The 5,153-nt window shown below is 43.5% G+C and overlaps 1 pseudogene; it reads left to right on the forward strand.

Moving 5' to 3' along the window:
* Positions 1 to 2,555: 2,555 nt before the first annotated feature.
* The window catches only part of LOC102501797 (phosphoserine aminotransferase-like), an 18,889-nt pseudogene continuing 16,291 nt past the window's right edge, over positions 2,556 to 5,153 (forward strand).

Raw genomic sequence — 5,153 nt, forward strand, 5'->3', positions numbered from 1 at the left:
GATGGCCTCTAAGTGCTTATAGGAAGAGTCACAGGTGTCTCACTTTTAATCAAATTCTAGCAATGATTACGCTGAGTGAGGAAGGCACAAAAGTAGAGATAGGCCAAAAACCAGGACCCTTGACCTGGTTGGCCAAACTGTGAATGCGAAGGAAAAGCTCTGGAAGGAAATTAAAAGTGCTGCCCTAGTGGACACACATGATAAGGAAACAGTCGCAGTGCTGATAGGAAGGAAATTGTAGTGATCTGGAGAGAAGAGCAAACTCAGCCACAATATTCCCTGAATCAAAGCTGAATCCAGCACAAGGCCCTTGCTCTCTCCAGTTCCACACGTGTGACAGAGGTGAGGAAGCTGCAGAGGAAAAGTTTGAAACTAGCAGGGGCTGTTCCTTAGGATTAAGAAAAGAAGGTATCTCCATAACATTAAATTGAAAGGTGATGCGGCAGGTGCTGATGCAATAAAAGTTATCCAGATGCCCTAAGAAAACTGATGAAGATGGCTAGGTTGAACAACAGATTTTTAATGTAGACAAACAATCTCATATTGTAAGAAGAGATCAAAATATTAATATTGGGGCAGCAGATGGTAAAACAGTTACCTTGTTGGACTTCCACTTGGCCGACTGTGGTTCAAGTCCCAGACCCAGTGGCTTGAAACTGATGCTGGGGGTGTGTGCATGTGTGCCTAAGATCCCAGGAAGACAAATTATGAGATGGGATTTTGGTGTGGCCATCCCTGCCCCTAGAGGGGAGCGATTTATCACTTTCCCTCTCTCTGCCTCTCTCTGTTGCATTCACCCAACTGCAAAAACATTTAAACATTTTAAACTCAGTTAGGGTTTTCACAGATTGAGAAGAGAATCAATGCCTGGTTTCAAAGTTTCAAAGGACAGGGTGACTCTTTTGTTAGGAATTCAGGCAGCTGGCAACCTTAAACTGAAGCTAGTGTTTATTTATCACTCCAAAGATCTTAAGCCCTTAAGAATGATGCTAAATATACTCTGCCCATATTCTGTACATGGAAAAACAAAACCAGATGAAAACACATCTGTTTACCACATGGTTTCCTGAGTATGTTAAGCTCACTATTGAGGCCTATTATTTGGAAAAAAAATGATTACTTTCAAAATATGACTGCTTATTGACAATGCAACCGGTTCCAATCTACCCACAAGTCCTGATGGAGATATACAGACGAATGCTGTTTTCATGGCTGCTAACACAACATCCATTCTGTAGCCCACGGATCCAGGACTCATTTGACTTTCAAGTTTCATTAACTAAGAAGTTCTCTTTGGGACCAGCTTGGTGGTGCAGCAGTAATGTTAGGAGATACTAAACCTACAGGAAGACCATAGGTTCAGTTCCCGGTTGGTCTGTACACACTGTGTGCACCCAAGATCCTGGCTGGCTGGGAGTGCTGGGGAGAGACTGTGATGTGACACCCTGTTAACAAGCTTCTATCTCTTCATCTCTCTCTCTCTCTGTCTCACTATCATGAAAGAAATTTTTAAAAATACATTTTATGAGTCTTTAACTACCATAGATAGTGATTGCTCACACTAATTTAATTAAAAGCTTTCTGGAAAGGATTTACCATTCTATATGCCACTGAAAACATTTGTGATTCATGGGAAGAGGTCAAAATATTAATATTGGGGCAGCAGATGGTAAAGCAGTTACCTTGCTGGACTTCCACTTGGCTGACCATGGTTCAAGTCCCAGACCCAGTGGCTTGAAACTCATGCTGGGGGTGTGTGCATGCGTGCCCAAGATCCCAGGAAGACAATGGATGAGATGGGATTGTGGTGTGGCCATCCCTGTCCCCAGAGGGGAGCGATTTATCACTTTCTCTCTGCTTCTCTCTGTTGCACCCAACTGCAAAATCATTGTAAACAAATGTTCCATATTGATCCCAACCATCAGCAACCACTACCTTGATTATTCAACAACCATCGACATCCAGGCAAGATCCCCCACCAGCAAAAGATTTCGACTTGCTGAAGGCTCAGACGATTGTTAGCATTTTTTAGCAATGAAGGATCTTTAAAGACATAATGTGATTGCACACTTAATAGACTACAGTGTAGTATTGACACAACTTTTTAGTTTGTAAAATTTTGTCAGAGGATTTGTGTACCCACCACAGACACACACACACACACACACACACATCTTGGAGTTGAAGAATTCACTAGAAGAAAATTTAAAAATGTAAGCAAGATCTTTGACAACAGACTTAATGAAGCAGAAGGGAGAATTTTTAAACTTGAACATGTGTTTTTTTAAACAACCCAGTCCAAAGATAAAGAAATAAGAAAGACTGAGTCTGGGACTTAAACCATGTGGTGAGCCACATGGGTTCCAGCTGTCTTAGCCAACAGGCCCTGGGCTGGTTCTTAGCTGTAACTGATGTGCACGAGGAAACCCGAACATTTGTGTGGCCCATTGTGATCTTCCCCTTATTGTGGAGGCTGGAGCCAAACCCACACTGTCGCTGGGTAAGCCTGTGACTGTGACCAGCACGCGGGGCTCTATGAAGCAAACGAGAGCGTTATGACTATCACGTTCTCATCTCGCCGATCACTGCTGAGCTCTGCCGGTTCCCAGGGGTCAAAAGCTGAAGTCACGCATCTGACAGCCATTTATGGAGCAGGTGAGTTGTGACAGGCCAAGTTCAGAGCTGAGGAAACCGTGAAGGCATGAAGGACGTGATGGTGTAATAGCCCAGACCTGCCTAGACCCTCAGGAGCCCACAGTTTTAAAGAGGAGACGAACAATGAGCCGTGACCCCGCAGCGGAGGTGCAGGCTGCAGGGACTGCGCAGGCGCTTGGGTGTTCTGGGTGAGGCTTGCCTGGAGCTTCAGGCTCCCAGGATCCCTTTAGAGGAGGGGCTCTAGCTAAGCCTCAGTACTATGGGCATGTGGTCCAGACCCTTCTGTGCTGGGAGGGGAGTGACCCTGTAAGTCGCAAAGCATTTAGCAACCTCCCAGCATACGCTTTTCAGGGATGTCTCACGGGGTATGGAAGGCTTATTTATCTGCCAGAGTAGCAACTTAGTTTTTAATCTAGCTTTTTGTTTTTGTTAATGTTTATTAATAGTAATTACTTTAATATGCATTAGAAAAATATTAGCTTTTATTTGTATTTGTTTTATTTTTAAAAAGAATTATGTATTAGATTAAATAAACTAATTAATTTGTAATTTAATCACAGAGAGAGTGAGTGAGGGAAAGTGAGAAAGCAAGACACCATCTGGGTCTCAAACTGTGGTCACCCATGGAGAAGTCCAGCATCATAATCACCATGCCACCTGCTGGCCCCTAGAAAAATATTAATTTTTTAAAAAGAATTATTTTATCTAACGTTATTTATTTATTTATTTATTTATTTATTTATTTATTTATTTATTTAACTTTGACCAGAGAGGAACAGAGTAAGAGTAAGACAGAGAGAGAGTGAAAGGGGAGGGTGAGAAAGCAATCTACTAGGTCCAGGACTCTATTTATTGGGGCCAAATTATTTAACTTTGTTATTATTGTTTTTTAAATTTGACCAGAGAGAGAGAAAGATGAGAAAGTCAGGTCTGAGACTAGAACCATGGCTCACTATGTGGGACTCCAGAACTTCAACCACCACACCACCTGCCAGCCCCTTTCCTTATTTTATTTAAGGGAGATTTTTGCTATAGGGAGCATGCACTCATCAGAGAGACAAAGAGAGACAGAGAGACAGAAAACAAGTAATCACTCCCTGGGGGGAGACCACACTGCAATCCCTTCTCTTCTATTCTCCTCTTGGGATTTTGGGCATGCATGCACACACGTTTGGCATGAGTCTTAAGCTGCCAGGTCTGGGACAATTGCAACTCAGTGTACACGATTTCTGGTAATGTAAACATCATTGCTGTTTCACACTCCAGCCTGAACTCAATTTCTTTGTACTTGTTTAAATTAGAGCCAGAGAAGGGCAGGGTGTGTGGTGGTGTGCAAGTGGGGTACAGCTCAAGCCATGCCCCTCTTAGTAATGGGGGTCCTTGCTGCTGCTCCAAAATACCCACTGTTCCCTCAGAGGGATTCTTCTCTTCAGGCCGTGTTCTTCAAGCAAAGGACCTCAAAGCAGAGGAATTATTAAAACCTCTTCTTAGGCTGTGTGCCTTTGAGTTCTAAAGCAAATTCAATTTTTTTTTTAGAGAGATTTTTGCTATATGGTGTGTACACTCATCAGAGAGGCAAAGAAAGAGAGACAGAAAGCAAGAAATCCCCCCCCCACCACCACCACCACACTGCAATCCCATCTCCTGCATTCTCCTCTCAGAATTTTGGGCATGCACACACACATAGCCGGCATGAGTTTCAGTGGGAGTCCAGCGATGCAACCATTGTGCCATCTGCTGGTTCTGCAAAATCCTTCTTGATGTCCAAGAACGTAGTGGGTGAGAGTACAGGGAAGAGGTGGGTGCAACTGCTTTTACTGGAGAGAGGGCATGAGAACCTGGAGCTGGAGCTGTGGCTCTGTCCAGGTTACTCTGTCTCCAGAGCTTTAACCTCCCCAGAACATGGTTTGGCTCACTCACTGCACCTTCCCTGTTCATCTCCCTCATATCCTAGCCTGGGGGGCCCTTGAATTACTGCAAGGGCAATTTGGGTAAGAGACATCAACCCACTTTCATTGTGGGTAATATGTGGATCCTAAGGTGCTGAAATGGTGAGAGGACCAAGTTGTATTGCAAAATGAACGAGGAGTACATGAACAGAATGTAGTGTTTTACTGTTTATGTGAAAGGAAAATTTAAGTCAGTTCAAACTTTTTTAAAAAAAGAATTATTTTATTTAACATGATTTATTTATTTAATTTTGACCAGGGGAGGAGGAGAGAGAGAGATGAGAGAGAGAGAGAGAGAGAGAGAAAGAGAGAGAGAGAGAGTGAGAGAATGAGAACACAAGCTGCCAGGTTCAGGATTTGAACCATGATTGGCTATGTGGGAGTCCAGTGCCCTTTAACCACCATGCCACCTGCTGGCTCCAAGTCAATTCAAACTTAGTTGCTTAAAGTTAAACCAACATAGAATCTGTCCAGGCATCTCCATCTCTGTCTTTGCTGTCCCTTCTGGGTTCAGCTTCATGACTGTGAAGCTTCCCCGTGCGGCTCCCC

The sequence above is a fragment of the Tupaia chinensis genome, unplaced genomic scaffold (assembly GCF_000334495.1).
Source record: "Tupaia chinensis unplaced genomic scaffold, TupChi_1.0 Scaffold143271_1, whole genome shotgun sequence".
In the NCBI taxonomy this organism is placed as follows: Eukaryota; Metazoa; Chordata; class Mammalia; order Scandentia; family Tupaiidae; genus Tupaia; species Tupaia belangeri.